General features: G+C 40.2%; 1 pseudogene; it reads right to left on the reverse strand.

Annotated features, from left to right (window-relative positions):
* Nucleotides 1-2,092: 2,092 nt before the first annotated feature.
* Nucleotides 2,093-21,338, reverse strand: LOC104664426 (annotated as a pseudogene).
* Nucleotides 21,339-21,344: the final 6 nt, after the last annotated feature.

Consider the following 21,344-nt stretch of genomic DNA (forward strand, 5'->3'; position numbering starts at 1 on the left):
AGAAGAGGATTACCCTGATATTAAAATATTTTGAAGACAAAAGTAAACCAAGTCACTAGACATGAGCCATCTTTTAGCTTTTGTTTATAATCTCAAGGTAAATCATTGAGAATACTCAAGCTGAATGTATACCTGAATAAGAAATTAACTCACGGATTATCGTTTTCCTATTGCTCCACATTTTGACAAAGCATTCTTTTCCAGTGTTCCTCCCTGAGTCAAATGAAGGGCCAAAGAAAGTCGTTTCCCCATTCCTCATGCTGTGATATAGGCTCTCCTCTAACAATTCTAAGGGCTGTAAAAGTGTTGGGAGATGGATGTGTGAACCGATGTTTGCCCAGAAAGTCCTGGGAATACCACTGGCTCTCCAATAAAGGGGTCATTTTGAGCTTTGCTGAACCTTGAGGTAAACTTACTATTTAAATTACAGGAAGCTCATTCCCTTTGTCTGGTCTAGAATGATCATTCTTAAAAAAAAAAAAAAAAAAAAAAATCAGTAAATAAGTTCCCAACAGACTTATCCTGTTAAACTAGTCATCACACTTTCACTTTCTGCTCCCATGAGCCTCCATGAATCTCTGCCCAGCTTGCTTAACTGAAATTCACAAACATCAAGTTATCTTGAAGAGAGAGTTCTTTCTGCTCCTGTCAACCTCTAGAGTTAAATATACACAAGCATTTTTTACTTACCAGCATTTCTACAAATTCTTCTGGTTTTCCACACATATTCATATACACATAAATGTATATAGTCATTTTCGAAGTTTCATATCTAGAAAAAGATTGAAAATATTTTATAACATTTTAACATGGAAATCAAATTCCAGGTAACTGTACATAATCAGAGGGCAAGTATCTATCAATCGCTCAATTTATCCTAAAAAATCTTGCATTCTAATACCTGCCCTAGGTAAACATCTGCTTTTTTGCTATTCATGTCTTCACTATATAATGTACTTAATAATTGCTTTGCCAACTCTTAATTCCCTTTTTTTTTTTTTCCAAGCAGAAGGATGTTTTAAAACTCAGGTACTTTACCACGTATTCTCCCCCAGGAAAATCTGTAGCAGATAGATTTGTAGACTTGCCTTCTCTCTGGGAGAAACTTGTCTACTTCTATACATGTTCAAGAAAAAAACTGAGTTTTGTTGATATCGCAATTCCTTCAATATTCTCTGTATGTCACAATAAATTCTCTTCCAAACCCCCTGCTCCATGAATTGTAATTCTCACCTCAATCAGAGAAAAGCTGTGTATTTCAGAGATACATTAACAGAATGTAGAACAAAATGTCTCTCTTGTTCCCCATTAAGTGATTTTGTTTTAGGTAAATTTCTAGATCAGACATCCATGATGTAAGAACAACTACATTCAAGAACTAAATTTGTTTACCTATATATATATTTTTAATTGAGTTGGTGTCTCTGTCATCCAGACTGGAATGCAGTGGTACGATCTCAGCTAACTGCAACTTCCGCCACCCAGGTTTTTTTTTTTTTTTTTTTTTTTGAGACGGAGTCTCACTCTGTCGCCCAGGCTGGAGTGCAGTGGCTGGATCTCGGCTCACTGCAAGCTCCACCACCCAGGTTTAAGCGATCCTCTCACCTCACCCTCCTGAGTAACTGGGACTACAGGCATGCACCACCACTCCTGGCTACTTTTCGTATTTTTAGTAGAGATGGGGTTTCACCATGTTGTCCAGGCTGGCGTCAACCTCCTGACCTCAAGTGATCCACCCACCTTGGTGTCCCAAAGTGGTAGGATTACAGGCATGAGCCACTGCATGCAGCCTTACCTATCATTTTAGATAACTGGCTCCTACTGTATCCTCTACTGCATAGTTCTTATACAAAAGTATTTCAAAATGTTTGAATGAAACAGGTTTTAATTTCAATAGTAAAAGGTATTCTGGTTCATGCTAAATGGTATCTTATAGTACGAGATTTGATATACCATGCTAAGACTACACCACCAAAACCCAAATCCTCAATGTTACCCAAGAGTATTAGGCAGCTGCTATAGGAGCAACCTGAAAGGGAATGTTGAACCACATCATCGTTGCAGCTTCGAAGGACACATGTAAATCACAACTCTAGTCATCCAGAACAATTGACACTGTGGTATTGTTAAGCTCACTGCTCACAGAAGCTGAAGTCAGTTGGATGCTCTTATCTGTGGCAGAGACTCTTCCACCAACAATTTCGTCGGTGTTCCTCTGTGGCCTCAGCAAAACAATGAAGCACTTAGAAGTAAATATACAATCCAGCAAACCATAGCTGAATGCCAAGATTGCAAATATTTACACAGCCACTTTGAACTTGCCTTTGGTGCTCAAATAAGCTGGGACAAAAGAGAACCAGACGATGAAAAAGAGACGAGCCTCCCAAAGGTGACGCATTTTCCTTCATAGTAATTATCTGGCAACTGGCGAGTCACAAAAGTTGTAAGAAAGCATAACGAGGCTAGGAAGACATCAATCCCAAACGTCGAGCACAAAAACTCTATGGAACTTTCATTGCATCCCAGAATGATCCTTGCATTTTGAGGTTCCATGTTCTTGTATACCCTGGGAGGTTCCAATACCAAGTAGGCTGTACATATGTCAATCTCAAATAAAACAGATTAGCACAGTGATTATCCGATAAAGCGGGTGCATGTATGTAAGTCGAGTTTTGGATTTGGAAATTCTGTAGGCTAAAAACAGTGAAATAGTCTTTCCAAGAATGCAAGACAGGCAAAGAGAAAAGCCCAGTGCCAGAGTGACCTGGCGGGCTGTGCAGGACCAATTGTGTGGCTTGCCAATGAAAAGCATGGACGACAGCAGCATGATGATCAGAGAAAACTGAATGAGAAAACTCAGCTGCTGGTCACTGGCGTTCACCAGGGGAGTGTGCCTGTGTATCACATACACAGTTGTGATTGCCAAGACCACAGATGCCCCAAAGACAGAAAGAATGACAAACGTCAATCCCAAGGCCTCATCATAAGCAAGGTATTCCACCTGTTTCAGCACACACTTGCTCTTTTGTGCATTTGACCAATAGTCTTCATCACATTGTTCACACTCCCTTTGACCTATTGAATGAAGAAAAGAGAATTGACTGCAAAGAAATCCAATTGTTCCCTTCCACTGTGAATATCCCAGAGCCCTCATAGTTCTAGAGTGGGGACTTGTTGAAAATCTCTTTATGTAGAATATATATAGTATCTCAAAAGAAATAGTGATAAAGTGCCCTTAGAGTGTACAGATAATATTACAGATTGAGAATTATTTTCAGTTTTGGAAAGTCAGTCTCCCTTCTCAGTTTCAGCCTTTCCTGCATTGGCCTTTTCCCGTAACAAGCTTCTTTCTTACTACTCCAGTTAGCTAATTGAGAAGAGTGGTGTGTATCCTCATAAACCCAAGAACAATCCACAAATGAAAAAATGTAAAAAAATTAAAGCTACTGAGGCAAAACAATCGAGAGAATTGTGACAGGAATAAGGTTGATTAAAATACAAATGTTTTCTGTCTTTCATTCAATATCACCCTTATGAAAGAGAATTTTGTCTTTGCTTACACAGAGCTTTTCCCCTCTTCACCCTCCAGATGCAGATTTGAAGGAATAGGTAGAGTGATCGAGGATAAGAAGAAAAACAAGGCTGAGCACAGTGGCCCAGGCCTGTAATCCCAGCACTTTGGGAGGCTGAGGTGAGTGGATCACTTGAGCCCAGGAGTTCGAGACCAGCCTGGGCAACATGGCAAAACCTTGTCTCTGCCAAATAATGCAAAAAATCAGCTGGGCGTGACAGTGCATGCCTGTAGTCCCAATTACTTGGGAGGCTGAGATGGGAGGATTACTTGAGCCCAGGAGGCTGAGGTTGTAGTGAGCCAAGATAATGCCACTAAACTCCAGCCTGGGTGACAGTGCAAGACTTCAACTCAAAAAGAGAGAAAGCGGGAGAGAGAGAGAGACAAAGAAAGAAAAGAAGCAGCAGCAGCAGTGGAGAGGGAGGGGGAGGAAGAGGAGGAGGAAGAAGAAGAATATGAGGAAGAAGAGAAGAAGAAGAGGAGGAGGAGGAGAAGGAGGAGGGGGAAGGGGAGGGGCAGGAGAAGGAGAAAAGGAGAAAGAGAAGATGGGGAAGGGGAAGGAGAAGAAGATGGGGAAGAGGAAGAAGAAGGAGAAGAACCTACATGGTGCTTGACATTGAGAAGATCTGGAGCATTTAGCTGGGTGGAAGCTATAGGGAGAATGTCAGAACGTTAAGACTATTTGATATGAATTTATAGTAGACTGTGAAATTGATCTCTTTAATGTCTTTGAAAGATGCAGGAAAGATTGTAATTCCTGTTTAATCACTTTTCACTGCTGTATTGGACTTCCCTGGATGTAACTCTACGCAGAGACTGGGCTGTGTGGGGTCCAAAGAGTTGTTCAGGTTACATAGTTCTTGTTTTCCATTTTGGGAAAATGTTACTTCTTTGTTTTTTTTCCCCCCCGAGACAGAGTCTCACTCTGTCGCCCAGGCCGGAGTGCAGTGGCACCATCTCAGCTTACTGCAAGCTCTGTCTCCCAGGTTCACACCATTCTCCTGCCTCAGCCTCCTGAGTAGCTGGAACTACAAGCGCCCACCACCACACCCAGCTAATTTTACGTATTTTTAGTAGAGACGGGGTTTCACTGTGTTAGCCAGGATGGTCTTGATCTCCTGACTTCGTGATCCACCTGCCTCGGCCTCCCAAAGTGCTGGGATTACAGACGTGAGCCACCGTGGCTGGCCCTCAAAATTCATTTATAAAGAATTGCTATTGAGGGCCATTTGACAAAAGACAAGTACACTTTGTGTTATCTTTAACAGAAGGTAGAGATAAAAATAAACCTGCTCCAACATGCTTCACAAGACCAAGCACACTAAGCCCAATTAAAATTCTGGTCATAAAGAGCAGCAATTTGGCAGGCCATAGTGAAGAATTCATAGAGCAGTGGTTACAGAAATCATGTGTCCTACAAATTTTGAGTACTTATGACCTTAAGCCAATTGCCTTTAGGGATGAAATTTTAGATCTTATAACTCCAAATTAGAGCTAATTCAATAAAACATAGTACTATGTAAGTCCCCTGTCTTCTGATTATGAATATAACTAGCATTTAATTTTTTCAGAAGCAAATAATTTAAAATATTTTATGAATCCTACTCATATTTCACATTTCATATATTTTATTTTGCATTTTCCTCTATTAACTTCAAGGTTGTAGGTATTTTCCCAACTGTAGCGGCTTTAGAACTGAAACACAACACTATGTTTTTTTCACAGTGCACAAAAAATCCAATAATTTGAAGGATTTTAATTATTTTTGTTATAAGTTGTTCATACCTATTTATAAAGAAAGCTCCTGAGGCCTTCTTTGCAAAAACATGTTTGATCTAATAGCATCCTCGTATCAATGAAGAAATTACCATCTCTACCTGGTTTCTGTGACACAAGTCCATCAGCACATGGGATGGAGTCAAAGCAGCATATTGGTTCCCCCTGACGAATCCCCTTCCGAGTCCCAGGAGCACATGCATCAGTACACACTGAATGGGGAAGCTAGCAAAGACAAATATGACAGATTAACAAAGCCCTTTGTCTCTAGTACTCAAGAGGCTGAGAAAGAGCCCATTTGAATTTCCATGGAAGCTTTGTGATTTCCAGGAAACCCAGGATACCTGAGTGAAGATAATGAACAAAGAAAATAACAACATGAATCCCAGCACTTTGGGAGGCCGAGACGGGCGGATCACGAGGTCAGGAGATGGAGACTATCCTGGCTAATATGGTGAAACCCCGTCTCTACTAAAAAATACAAAAAACTAGCTGGGCGAGGTGGTGGGCACCTGTAGTCCCAGCTACTCGGGAGGCTTAGGCAGGAGAATGGCTTGAACCCGGGAGGCGGAGCTTGCAATGAGCTGAGATCCACTGCACTCCAGCCTGGGCGACAGAGCGAGACTCCATCTCAAAAAAAAAAAAAAGAAAAGAAAAAGAAAATAACAACATGGAGAACCTAGAGAGGAATTTTGCTAAAGGAGAGTCTCATTGTTGATTCTAGAAATGCAAAGCTAATCCTAAGCCTACTTCTTTCTAACCTTGGGGATCCAGACCAGGCTCCATGCCTACAGGACTCTGAGGATGAGACCATTTGACAGGTCTATTCCTGCTTGTGAAGAAGGAGGGCAAAAGGAAAAGTAGACAAGGCATAGCATCGAAATATTTTCTTGCTAAATGAATTTCAAAATCTCAATAGTAAACACAGGCCTCCTTTAACATTCTACATGGATGTGCACCTTGAAACCCAGAATAAATGCAGGTTTTTAAATAGTTTGTTTCTTAATCCATTAGGGAGTTTCCTGTTTAAGAAATAAAATGCTTTTCCATTAAGCAAAGAATCATTTTGGAAGATGCATGATTACATTTACATTTATTTTAGAAATCAGAATTTTCATATGTTGAGTTTCCAGGTAAATCTGAATTAGATAATATAGAAAATACTAGAAATCTCTGAGCTAGGTTATGGTACGTAACATTACAGAAGTGTGTATACACAGTAGACAAGCTTCTTATATGTTTTATACACATATATCTGTAAAATCATATTTTAAATGCACTTTGAGGAGGAGCTATTACAGTAAGGAGTGATAGCAAGGCATTCTCAAATTCTGAAAGATGAACAATAAAATCACCACAGAATGAACTAGAATTCCTCACCCCTGATCCAGTCTTCTGGAAATAGCTCTCGATATTCCATTATTATTATTATTATTATTATTATTATTATTATTTCATTAACAATAAGCTGATACCTTTTTGTTCCATTTATCAGTATTCCTTCCCTTCTCAACCTCTGTGATCTATCTGCCAACCCACTCACCTCACTAAAACTCTTCTTGCCATGTCTGAGAGATTCTCCTCTAGCCACATTTTCCTTCAGCCTTCTTCAATACCTGACACTTTTGATCAACCCCTCCTTGAAATGCAAGCTCCCTTGGGTTCCCTTGGGTCCTGGTTGTGGTCCTTGATCCTCTGGTTTTCTCTCTTACTGTGAAGCAGTTCCTTCATTCTATTGTCGTCAACCAGTATCTCTGTAGAAGAACTCCCAAATCTTGATCTCTAAGACCAACCGTTCCCACCTGACTTCTATCTAGTTCCATATTCTAAATTTCCAATATGTTCCTACATTAAGATTCCACCATCACCTCAAATTCAACATGTCCAAAACTATCCCATAAACCCTATTCCTCATTTCTGTCATCAACACCACCATTCCTATCCATCATCTCCAACCTTATATTCTATTACTTGCCTGTATGGACTCTCTCTTCCACTCAAGTCCACCTTCTCACCAACCACCAGACTCAGTTTACCATTATGACTTAAATCATTCTTTGTATTGTTCTCTAATTGTCTGATGTTAAAAAAAAACACTTCCAGGTCCAATCAGTCAGCAAATTTGATGTCTTCTACCTATAAGGTATCCATGAGATGTCCAGAATCTAATGACTTTTTGCCACCTCCATCACTTCTATCCTGGGCCAGGCTACCTTCATTATTTTGGATGATTTTATGGTCTTTTAACTGTCTCCTTAGTTCTGTTCTTGCCCCCATACCCTACTCCTTCCACTGATTTGCAACATGGCAGACAATGATACCTGAGTCAGATCATGGCCCTCCTCTGTCAAGATTTTCATGGTTTCCCCTCTCACTCAGTGTAAAAGCCAAAGTCCTTCAAAAGCCAACAGTGCCCTGCATGATCTGTCCCTCTCTAACCTCTCTCACCTCCTTTCCTGCTCTCTGTCTCTTTCACTCTTTCCAGCCACACTGACTTCTTTACTGTTCCTCCAAAGTGCCAAGCACACATGCCTCAGGGTTTAGAAGATGCTGTTCCCTCTGCTGGAAATATTCTTCCCCTAGGTAATGCATGAACACACTTTCATTTGAATTTCTGTTCAAATGTCACTCTAGTGAGGCTTTCCCTGACCACACTATATGAAATTTCAGTGCAACACTCCCCCCAGCACTCCCTATCTCAGTCCTGCTATTTGTTTCTCCCTGACATTAACATCCTTTAAGATACAGTATAATGTCTGTATTTGTCTTGTTTGTTGCCTACTTCCTTCCACTGAAATGTTAATCCCATTAGGCTGGGATTTGTTCTGTTTTGCACACTGGCATATCCTCAGTTTCTATGCACATATGCTACTGTTCTCAACAAATATTTACTCAGTTAATTAGGGGCAATTGCCTTATTTTTGCAATGTTTAACCCAGAGTTGGATTTATAGCAGATGCTTAGTATATTTGTATTGAATTACATTTGAAGTAATTTCATTATACAAACCTAATCCCAATTTTAATATAGAAGATAAGAAAAATAAATTACTATACCCTAATGAAGATTATTAAAAGAAAAATCTATTATTAGATTTTACTATTTTTCTGTCAATTTTCAGTAGAGCAAGCATTCTTTGAACCATGTATATGCAAAGAATAACATCTTCCTTTGCATGTAAAACAATATATTGGGGACCTACTATATACCTAACCAAAAGGAATACAAAAGTGAAGTTTCAAGCCCATTCACCAAGTAGCTCACCATTCAGAGAGAGCTCTGGGCCACATAAGATGGCTTATAGCCTAGACTTAGGGCAGCTCTGTCCTTTCTGCAGTGACAAAAGTGTTACATATCTCTGTTGTTCTGTATGGTAGCCCCTAGCTACATTTGGATATTGAACACTTGAAATGTAGTTAATGTGACTAAGAGCTGAATTTTCCTTTTATTTTATTTTAAATAATTTGCATTGTAAAGCTATCTGTGGCCGGGCGTGGTGGCTCACGCCTGTAGTCCCAGCACTTTGGGAGGCTGAGGCAGGCAGATCACGAGGTTAAAAGATCAAGACCATCTGGCTAACATGGTGAAACCCTGTCTCTACTAAAAACACAAAAATTAGCTGAGCATGGTGGTGCACGCCTGTAGTCCCAGCTACTCAGAAGACAGGCAGGGGAATCGCTTGAACCCAGGAGGCAGGGGGGCAGTGAGCCGAGATTGTGCCACTGCACTCCAGCCTGGCCACAGAGCGAGACTCTGTCTCAAAAAAAAAAAAAGCTATCTGTGGTTAGGTACCACTGTATTGGGCAGAGCAAGTTCTAGATCAAAGGCATAAAATGCTGCAGAGAGCTCTGGTCACTGCAGTGGTAAACACTGACAAGTGGCTGTTTTTACATCTAGCCAAAATATATTCAAGTGCTGCTTAAAGATAGACCAATAAACTACTGAGTATGTGTGCATGTCTGTATTCTTCTGTGACTGTACATAAGTCAGTAGATGTTTATTGCTACACACAGAAAGCAGAGAGGAATAATCTGACAGACAAAGATCTCACAGGTGTCTGGTACAGCATACCAACTCAGAAATCTTGAGGGTTTTTTTTCACTATTTTTAGATGCTTTCCCAGCATGATTTGGAAGACTGGGGATCTCAGATCTGAGCTCAAGAGGAAAGATATATGAAAAATAAACAAGATGAAAAAAGACGCCCTTTCCTCCAAAAGAAAGTCCTGTGTCAGCAAACAAAAAGCATTCTCTGGCTATGCTGACATCACTTTCATCTCTCTGACTTTTCCTGGTTCTTCCATTCTGAGATTCACATGGAAGATGAAATTGCCAATTCTTTTTCACTACCCTATCAATTGACTGTAACTCTACATGTCATCCCGAAGTAAACATGGAACTGGATTATCCAAAGCTCTATAGTACTGGGCCAGGCACAGTGGCTCACACCTGTAATCCCAGCACTTTGGGAGGCTACAGCGGACAGATCATTTGAGGCCAGGAATTCGAGATCAGCCTGGGAAACATGGCAAAACCCTGTTTAGTAGAAACTCTCTACTAAAAATACAAAGCCTGGCGTGGTGGCATACCTGTAATCCCAGCTACTCAGGAGGCTGAGGTAGGAGGATTGCTTGAACCTGGGAGGTGAAGGTTCCATGAACCAGGATGGTGCTACTGCACTCCAGCCTGGGCAACAGAGTGAGACTTCATCTCAAAAAAATAAAATACAGAGGGGACGGGGGAGGGATTGCATTGGGAGTTATACCTGATGTAAATGATGAGTTGATGGGTGCTGACGAGTTGAAGGGTGCAGCACACCAACATGGCACAAGTATACATATGTAACAAACCTGCATGTTATGCATATGTACCCTAGAACTTAAAGTATAATAATAATAATAATAAAATGCACTGGATGAAAAAATAAATAAATAAATAAATAAATAAAATACAATCAAATAAAAGCTCTATAGTTCTGCTTTCCTGAACTAATATTTCATTGAAGGTAAAAAGTTTCACTTCTGGTAAGTGATGGGGTTTCTTCCTAACCTCTGGGAAGTAATAGGGTTTTCCTTTAACTTTCCCCAACACTTCTCTAGAAGTTGTCTTTACGTTGTGTACCTCAGTCTCTAGCTCACCAACCCCTTCCCTTATAAAATGTTCAGACCTCCTGTAGTCTTGCAATCAACAGCTCTCTTGTTGCTATAGGAGGAAGGGGAAGAAAAATGATCATAATCATTATCAATAAAATAAATAAATAAATAGCAATAATAATGAAAAGTAATTTCATTATTTTTATCTGGGGTAAGCATTTTACATTTAAAAACAGTTCCTCTAATATTGAAACCCTACTTCTACTACCTTCCAAGATAATTTTGGGAAATTATTTTTTAAAGAGTAAAGCTTATGAAACTCTTTTTTTCTCATATAATATACCAACACAGGATGTATTGAAGGATATACTGAAGTGTATTAACATGTATGTGCCTCCATACATATATCATACTGGTAACCAATGTTTCCTACTTCAAATTATATTATGAACTTGTAAATTTTCCATCCTATTTTTTGTCCTGGAGAACGAATAAAAAGAAGAAAACAGGGAGAAAGAAATGAAGTCCCTCTAGAACTACTGTCAGAAGGGAAGGGGAAGACCTCTGGGTGCCCCAGGGTAATAGTAGCTGTTAAACTGTGGTTCTGTCCATATATTCTCCAAAAACACCATACATATTTTTTTAAGTGAGGAGAATAAATAAATAAATAAAGCCACACATGGCCCATGACCAACATCACAAAGAGCCTGAGAATACTATGAACTTCAAAGTACTTGTAAGTAAAGAAATAACCAGCTGGGCACAGTGGCTCATGCCCCTAATCCCAGCACTTTGGGAGGCCAAGGCGGTTGGATCATGACGTCAGAAGTTCGAGACCAGCCTGGCCAAGATGGTGAAACCCATCTCTACTAAAAATACAAATAGTCACGTAAACCCTCTCCACTGTGAGGACTTGCTTTTCATGGTTTTGACTTACTGACATCATATGGAGACTGTATCAAACAGAATGCACCTGTTACAGACTAATCTACCAACACTAACCTAGACACTATGTAGTTCCTTGGCCCTCCCTAAACACTCTTTTTCCCTGCAATCCTAACACATGATCGTTGCTCTTTGAGCAAATTGAAATTATAATATTGAAATGTTTAAATAATAAATTAGAGGATAGTTCCTTATCACAGAAACATTCTTCTTTATTGCAAAGAAAGAACCTGGAGAATTTCTTTCAAAATCAAGGAACTCTTCCATGCATTTAAAATATAACTTAATTTCTCATTTTGTATTTATTGCAACCTCCTCAGTACCAATGAATTCACCTCCCACCCCAGATCTTGTTTCTAAATTCCATTCTTCAGTAAATGCAAAGTCCCAGTACTCTTTGGAGAAATGGTTGACAACAGTGCTGGGACCAAGAAAGTACAAGATGAGCTTGGAACATCTTGGGGTTCCAGAAAGTAAGAAAGTGCTCAGAAATTACAAGAGTGTGTCAAGAGGAGACAGGAACCAACTCAAAGGGCTCCCAATGGTCAAACCTGGGCAGTTTTGAGCAGCAAAGTATATAATGATAGTTATAAATTAGAATTACTTGTAGAATAGAAATAAATATCCATGAGTCCATATTGATATAAATAAGTGGTGGAGGAGTAGAATTCCAGCTAATAAATGTGGAAAGAATAAGGGAAATAGAAAGCCATCAGTTTTCAAACAACACAATAGTCATCTCAAGCAGGAAGAACCATCAATGACTGTGAAAATTTGTGGTCAAGTTATGAGAAACAGAACATCTTCAGAGCCTCAAAATATCACTTCACAAGATAATTATTCATTACAAAGCAAAACACAATAACTTCATGGCAAGAAAGCATGATGACATCACTGTAATTAAGTGACCAAAGTTAATATCACCAGTAATTAGACATAATTACATCATGCACCTCCTGATATAAGGCATAGAAAATAATACAACATCACTTCTATGGAATTCTTGCCAAAAATTCATAACCTCATTCTAGTCATAAGAAAAATAAATTAGATAAACTCAAGTTGAGAAACATTTTAAAACTGGCTGACCAGTACTTATCAAAAGTATTAAGGTCATGGAAAACAAGGAAAGAAAGAAAAGTTTTCACAGGAAACTAAGGTGACATAAAATTAGATGCACTGTGCAATTAATTTGAAAATAAAAGTAAAAATGAAGATACAATGGTTCCAGCCACTGTGGACTCTGTTGAGCATGACAAGCAATTCAGTGTTGCAGGAGAGTAAAGTGGTAATGGAAGGAGTGATAGAATCAGAGATACTGACAGAGCCTAGATCACAAAGGGCTGAAAGTGCCAGACCAGGGATGCTTATCCTTCAGAGGAGAGGTACTAAAGGATATAAGCAGAGGAGTATTCTGATTAGGTGGGCAACCTGGGAATACCACTCAGGCTACCATGTCCCAACATGAGTTTCTGGGATCAGACCAGAGACAGATGTGGGAACCAGTCTCCAAGATGGCCCCCAATAATCTTTATCTCCTGGCATTCATGCCCTTGTGTGGCCCCTCCTATACTTCATGAGTACTACATCTTCCGGTTTCCTTTGCAGTTAGATATGACCATAACAAAATTCTGGCTAATGGGATATAAGGAGAATTATATGTAATTTCTAGAAATTATCCTTAAGTGGAGGGGTGCACACATATTTGCCCTTTTTCCTTCCTGCTGATTAGAATATGGACATGATGTTTGAAGCTTATGTGGTCATCTCAGATTATGAGGTGAACCCTCATATTGTGGATGGTGAAATAGCACCATAGGGAGTGGGTCTCTAAGCCATTCTTTCAGTCCTATAATGCCTATCTCTGAACTTTATTTATGTGAAGGAAAAAAAACTATCATGTCTAAGGCACTATTTTGGGGGGTTTTCTATCATTCACAACAAACTTAATAATAACTGTTAAAAAATGTTTTTATACTTTAAATGTTTTTTATACTTTAAAATGCCCACTTAGGCCACATATGCAAGTCATTATTTTATGTGACCATGTGATAAGATTATGTCTACTAAGCACAAAGGCAAATCAATAGTTTTAATGACATGAATTCTTATAATTGTCAAGCTGTGTCATGACATACACCAAACAACGACTTCCCTGCCAAGGCTCGAAGTCAGGTATATATGCACAGATGTTTCCTGGAGTATATGGCCCATGACCTTCTTCACATCTACTTAAATGGTCCAGAGCATAAGCCATAGAATACACAGCTTGTTTGACATTGTTCGTAATTCTTAGCTGAGCCACATCCAGATAGGTATTTTTAAGATCCTCCAACTTCTCCTCTCCAGTAAAGAATGTATCAGACATGGCATGTAATCTGTCTTCTTTACCAACCATATTCACTCTATGGTCAATACTGTATGGAACACTACCATTTGGCCAAGTACAGTTAAAAGCCATTTGCCAGAATTCAATGGTCAGGACATCATGTGGATCCTTGCTAGGATGCACATCATAAAGAAATTCCCTTAATCCTGGTATATCAGCTCTTGGTATTGCAAATCCATACTTCAACCAAAATACGGAAAATATTCAGGCTTTGCAATGAGGGCTGAGGTAATCCACGCTTCACTCGCTATCCATGTTCTGTCAGTTATGTTATGGTAAACCATTTCCAGCAAAAAAGGACTGAGGTCAATATCAGATGCATAAAGCACAATGATCTTGGCAGTGGAGGTCTTTACAGCATCAACAGCTTTTTTCATTTTCTCATTGGAATAGACTTTGGGAATGATTTCAGACAATGCAATACAGAGGTTGGCATTCTCCATATTTTCCTTAAAAGTTTTTACTCCGTATTTTCCATAATCATCATCAGCTGCTATAGCACCTACCCAGACCCAGTGAAAGTGTTGGATAAGTTTTACCATGACCTTCGACTGGATCTCATCACTGGCTATTACACGAAGATAAGATGGAAACTGGTATTTGTCACTAAGAATCACGCAGTAGTAGAGGCATAGCCCACCTACAATTGAAAATATTCATGCAGTTATTAGAAAGCAATAGCCAAATATCAAATTACACATTTTCACAAAATTTTTATTGGGGAGGGAGGGAACTTAACAGTTCTTCTCCCTTTATTTTCACATCTTTCCTTAGACAAAAGGATTTCTTTTTTTTTTTTTTTTTTTTTTTTTTTTGAGACGGAGTCTCGCTCTGTCGCCCAGGCTGGAGTGCAGTGGCCGGATCTCAGCTCACTGCCAGCTCCGCCTCCCGGGTTTACGCCATTCTCCTGCCTCAGCCTCCCGAGTAGCTGGGATTACAGGCGCCCGCCACCTCGCCCGGCTAGTTTTTTTGTATTTTTTTAGTAGAGACGGGGTTTCACCGTGTTCGCCAGGATGGTCTCGATCTCCTGACCTCGTGATCCGCCCGTCTCGGCCTCCCAAAGTGCTGGGATTACAGGCTTGAGCCACCGCACCCGGCCGACAAAAGGATTTCTGTTCCTTTCCTTGCTCAGTGGATGGGAGTGTGGAGTGTTGGAGGGAACACTTCGGGCCTCCCTATGGACTCTTTCAAATCCACTTCCCCACGCCCCAAGGGAATCAGAGGAGCTGATTATTAATACAACATTCAATGCACTACTTTTCACAAGTGGGATCACAGCAGGGAAAAGGAGGCCATTTGCTTTTTCCTCTACGCACCCCACAGATGACAGGAGTGAATCAAGCCACCCAGGCTCTTCCTCAGATTTTACTTCTCATCCACATGAATGATGGAGTGAGTTGACCCACAATCCATTTGGCAAGCCCAATTATTCTCTCTCTCTCTCCCCCACCCCACCCCCCACCCCCACCCCCCCACCGCTTCCACCTCCCTTCCCTCCTTCCTATCACTTTTCTTTCCTTGTTTTTCTCTGCCAGGACTTATGAGTATGTAGTTCCCAAGACTTAACTTGAGAAAGGTGGTAGAAAGCACCACTTCAGCCTCACATCTAAGCCCTGTCATCCAACAGAGATAGAAGCCCTAATTTTACAGTCACTTGTCTAGATAAATGAAGAGGTACTTAGTTTCTCATTTTGCCAGTGATCTCTGTATTTATTTTCCAATAGTGGGAACTTAAGAATAGAGGTCAAGTGATCATGAATTCCTCACCATTTTATATACATTTCCACTGTAGCTTACCCTCAACCTCACTGACCCTACAGTTAAGAACATATTGAGAGGTGACAACATGCTAGCAGCCCTCGCTCTTGGCGCCTTCTCGGCCTCTCCGTCCACACTGGTGGCACTTGAGGAGCCCTTCAGCCTGCCACTGCACTGTGGGAGCTCCTCTCTGGGCTGGCCGAGGCCGGAGGGAGCCGGCTCCCTCTGTTTGTAGGAACTTGTGGAGGGAGAAGCACAGGTGGGAACCCGGGCTGCGGGCGGTGCTTACGGGCTCGGCGAGTTCCCGCTGGCGGGGACTCAGCGGGCCTGACACTTGGAGTGGCCGGCGGGCACTGCCCGTCCAGAGCAGTGAGGGGCTTAGTACCCGGGCCCGCAGCTGCAGAGGGTGCGCCGGGTTCCCCAGCACTGCCGGCCTGCCCGTGCCAGACTCAAATTCTGGTCAGGCCTCAGCCGCCTCCCCAAGGGGCAGGGCTCGGGACCTGCAGCCCGCCATGCCTGAGCCCCCCCACAGTGGGCTCCCACGCGGCCAGAGCTTCCCCAATGGGCACCGTCCCCTGCTCCGCAGTGCCTGGTCCCATTAACCGCCCAGGAGTCCAGGTGCGCTGGACTGGACTGGTGGGCAGTCCAACCGTAGCCCTAGTATGGGATCCACTAGGCAAAGCCCCTGGACTCCTGAGTCCAGTGGGGACTTGGAGAACTTTCATGTCTAGCCAGAGGATTATATATGCACCAATCAGCACTCTGTGTCTAGCTCAGGGTTCATGGATGCACCAATCAGCACTCTGTATCTAGCTAATCTGGTGGGGACTTGGAGAACCTTTATGTCTAGCTAAAGGATTGTAAATACACGAAGCAGCAGTCTGTGTCTAGCTCAAGGTTTGTAAACGCACCAACCAGTGCTCTGTGTCTAGTTAATCTGGTAAGGACTTGGAGAACTTTTATGTCTATCTAGAGGATTGTAAATGCACCAATCAGCATCCTGTCAAAACGGACCGATAAGCTCTCTGTAAAATGGACCAATCAGCAGGATGTGGGTGGGGCCAGATAAGGTAATAAAAGCAGGCTGCCCTACCCAGCAGTGACAACCGGCTGGGGTCCCTTTCCACACTGTGGAAGGTTTGGTTTTTTTGCTCGTTATGATAAATCTTGCTGCTGCTGGCTCTTTGGGTTCACGCCACCTTTATGAGCTGTAACACCACAAAGGTCTGCAGCTTCGTTCCTGAAGCCAGCGGGACCAGGAACACACTGGGAAGAACAAACAACTACAGATGCGCAGCCTTTAAGAGCTGTAACACTTACTGCGAAGGTCTGCCGCTTCACTCCTGAAGTCAGCCAGACCAGGAACCCACCAGAAGAAAGAAACTGCAGATACATCTGAACATCTGAAGGAACAGACTCTGGACACACCATCTTTAAGAACTATAACACTCACCGTGAGGGTAGGAGGCTTCATTCTTGAAGTCAGCGAGACCAAGAACCCACCAATTCCGGACACAATGCAACACATTTTTCCCTGTCCCATAACATTCCAATCTGATGTGATAATATTAACACACCACCTTCAATAGGATTGCCCATATTGTAACTCCATCGCTCAAGATTGTCAATTTCTTCACGAGTGCTAGAATATTCTTATTTCCTGTTTCCTCTACCCCATGTCCTATTTTCACTCTATTGGCTAAAGTTTACATTCTTCTTTGGAACCATGCAAACAGCAACATTGGAAGCCCTATGTAGGAAATAATCTCATTTAAGAAGCAGAGACACCTGATATCTAATTCTGGATACGTATTTTATCACTGTAAAATCTTAGAGAAGTTACTTAAACCTTCTGAACTTCAGTTTCCCTATAAGTGAAATCAGGGTAATGATATCTACATTTTAAGATTGCTCAATATATTCAATGAGATAATAAATGTGAAAATGTCCGTCACATAGATTTTTTTTACCTTCGTGGGATATTTACTACAAGCGTTTAATGAGAAAATCTATCTAGAGGTTTCCAGCTAGTGCCTGGGAAGACAGAGCTCACAGCAGCAGCAGTTTGAGCTGCACGAAGCCCACATCTAAGGTGTCAGTTGGGTCACCCAACCTCTCTCCTTGGTTCTATTTCTCAGTATTTTCCTGTTCCCTCTACATCCGTATTTGAAGCTTTATAAGAAATAATCTGGTAATGCTACTTTTTAGTTATTTCAAATTCTCTCATTACTTCAGCAACATAAATAAGCTTATTCGCATTAATAAGTCATGACAACTGATACTTTAATGATCCATCCTTAGAAATAATGATAGAGCTTTATTCATATTTCCTTAATAATCAATTTTTCCTAGAATAATCTCTTCTTATGTTGAAATGTCATTGTCTCAGAATTTAAAATAACCTGTAAAGTTAGCATCCTCTAAACTCTAGCCATCTTGCATAATTCCTAGGCCCATTTCGGTATGTTAGTGCACGAATCAAAACTGTCATGAATAATAAGCATTAATATAGGCAAGAAAAAAAGTGAGTTTCTTATACCATCCATTGACCAACCAACACATATTTATGGATGGTTTCTTATACCATCCATTCACCAACCAACACAGTCCTATAGAGTATTATGCCTAGCGAATTGTCAACATACAAATCACTGAGTCACAATCTAGAGCCAAAAATTAAAGCAGCATGCCAAGGGATGTAGAAAAATCTTAAATTGCCTCTAAGTAGACATCAATTCACACTTGCTAAGGCCTGACTGAACATAGTAATTAGGGACAGCAGCATCACCACCATCCCTATTTGTCTCTGCAACTTAACTCAGCCTCACCTGAGCACCTTGCTATCCGCTGCAATTTCCACAAGTATGGTTTGTGTTGTGTTTTTTTAAAGTTAGCACCAGCACAATAATCAGAGATACCTGAGGCAAATAATATAACCCTAGAATTCTTGAAGCAGCAACTGATAAAGATGATCCACCTGCTCCAACAATTCCTCCCAAAAATGCTCCAGTGCTGTTCCTAAAATTGGGCCTGCTTTCTTCCTGCCCTGTAAGAAACAGCAAAGCTGCCTCCAGTGATTTGGAGGTGGTAAAACAGGTATGAAAGATCTGATAGCCCAAAGTGATGTTGGACAAAATGTCCTTCCTCTTATTAATCTCCTTGTTCATGTGGATCATGGCTTTCATTCAGCAGAATCCTTGAAAGTTAAACCTGAAAAAGAAATAGACTTCGTAGGTTATTAGGTGGGTCTTTGAGGGGAAAAGCAGCTTTTAGAGCATTTTGCCAGAGCATCAGCAGGCACCTCACTTTCTTGAGCATGTTAGTTTTTCTTAAATGATACTATAAACTTGAAAGATTCAAGTATGAATCATAGTCATCATTGATTGATTTGGATTGAAAAGTACAATTTGGGATGTCTTCTTGCTCTGTGTATCTTTCATATGCTATAATCTCTTTAAACTGCTATATCTTTTCACAAAAATATTCTTATATTCATAATTATAACCACCTAACAGGGCCTCCAATAATTTCTCAATACATTTTTCCCCATTAATTAGAAGTCCCTGGTGCCATATGAGTCTCCTTTCTCTCCTACTTGCCTTCTTTAGCTCTTTTTCTGGACATTAATTATAAAAATTATGTAAATACAAGGAAATACTTATGCTAGGAGTACCTAAAAGCAGTACATAAAATTTATATATACTATGACTCCAATTACAATAATTTTTCTATCCATAATTTCATTGTTAACGTTAAGAGGTTTTTAATTGAAAATGTCTTTTTCCTACTACTCCTAGATACAACCATAAATAAAATACCTCCTCCTTTCTGTTTCCTAGCCACTAAAAGGGGAATATATTTCTCTTGCAGTCCATCACATTTGCTTTTAAATTCCTTCTCCATTAAAAAAAAAATTTTAACGTTTAATTGCAAACTCTTTCTTCCCAGTCTTAACCAAATCTTAAGCTATTTGAGAGCAATTTCCCCAAGACCACCTTTCCTTAATATCTACTGTGGCTATAGTATCTAACTCTATGTCTTTTATTCAATAAGTATTTTTTAATTTAATATGTGATAGCAAATAGCCCTGTTGGCAGGGTGGAATTTTTCTCCATGTTTCTTTAATTGAGTTTTTAGTTTGTTTTGTTTTTCATTTAATATGTAGTTATTGAGTTCCTCTGGTGCTAGACACTGTAAATACAGTCAGGAACAAGATAAACATAGCACTGTCTAAGCAAAGAAATAGAAAAGTAGCCAAGCAGTTTCAGCACAAAATGATAAAAACAGTGATGGGTTAAACCTGGGAGCTATGAAATACAAAGAAGGGGCACCCAGTTCTAGAGGAATTAACAGCCAAGCTGAGGCTTAAAGGATGACTGAAGAACAGGGGAAGAGTGTTGCAAACAGCATGCCTGAAGGCGTTACAACAAGAGAACATGTCACATTCAAGGAATACAAAGACCAGTATGTTTGGAAGAGACAGGGTGGGAGTGGGTGTAGACAACAAAAGCAGAAACTGGAAAACCAGAAGGTGCCAGAACACAAAGGTCTTTATCATCCTAAGATACTTAGTTTCCAAATTTACACTAATGGTAATATACATTTTTGAAATAAATATAGCAATATCATTTTTAAAATAGAATAGCAACACATTTCAAGAACTAGAAAAATATACACTGGCTGTAATTCCTCCATCCGTGAAAATTTATTTGAACAAACTGTTTTTCCCAAAGGAAAAAGTAATATGCCCCAACTGTTCATTACAGAATTATTTATAATATTGAAAAACTGGAAAGAACTTACATGATGGAAACATTTTTCATTATTTTAAAACTATTAGAGAAATTACACAGCAGTCTATGTATAATATTGTGAAAGGTGCAGTATGCAAAGTTGTGTCCATACTGTAATTAAAACTGCATGTATAAGGTATACTAATATTTGGATAAGGATTAACAAGGAAACTTTTTTAATGCGCACAAAATAATTACTGGAAAGGTGGAATTTGGGATGATTTTTCTTTGATTCATTGATTTCCGTTATGATATTCACAGTATTATTATACAATGCATACATTTTTTCCTCAGGAAATTTCTCTATGTCCTACGTTTGCTTAGATTAATGGAAACAAAATTAAAATACTCCCTTCATCCTTCCATTTTACTATCTTTCTCTTTTCTGAGCAACATTTTCAAAATAATAGCAAGTCTTCCTCTCTGGCCATATTTAAGATCAGTTAAAGTTATAGTTAAAGTCTGGTCATACTTAAATGATGGCCAGTCAAAATTAGCATATTGTTAAAATTGTGGGTTTCAGAATGAAATTTCTCTGAACTCCAACCTGAATTTCTAGATCAGTTATAGGTGAAGGTTAACAATGCCAAAGTGAAATTATCAGCTTAGGCCCAGCCTGGCTTCTAAGTACCTCGTAGGCCAGGCCTCCCGTGAGAACTCTCCCACTGGAGAATTTGCATCACGTGGAGGAGTGGAGAGGCTCGGAAAACACTGGGGTACAGATGAGAGGGAACTGTTGACTCCTGTACGTGGAAGTGAATTATATAGGCTCTAATTTTGAAGAACTATATCAAAAACTTTTAAGACGTGAAATGTTTTTGATATTCATAACACATATTTAGAATGGGTTGATTAAAATGCTGAAGAACATTTGCGTCTTATAAAGATGAGCAATTTGGGTTTCAGGCAAATCAAGCTGGGAGACAAGCAGAATACACACAATGCCTTGCATAACAGATCCACATTGAGGACCAGAAACTGGCTTTTTCGATTGCCTGGACCACATTCAACCATTCTTAA

Source organism: Rhinopithecus roxellana, chromosome 1, assembly GCF_007565055.1.
Source record: "Rhinopithecus roxellana isolate Shanxi Qingling chromosome 1, ASM756505v1, whole genome shotgun sequence".
Classification (NCBI taxonomy): Eukaryota; Metazoa; Chordata; class Mammalia; order Primates; family Cercopithecidae; genus Rhinopithecus; species Rhinopithecus roxellana.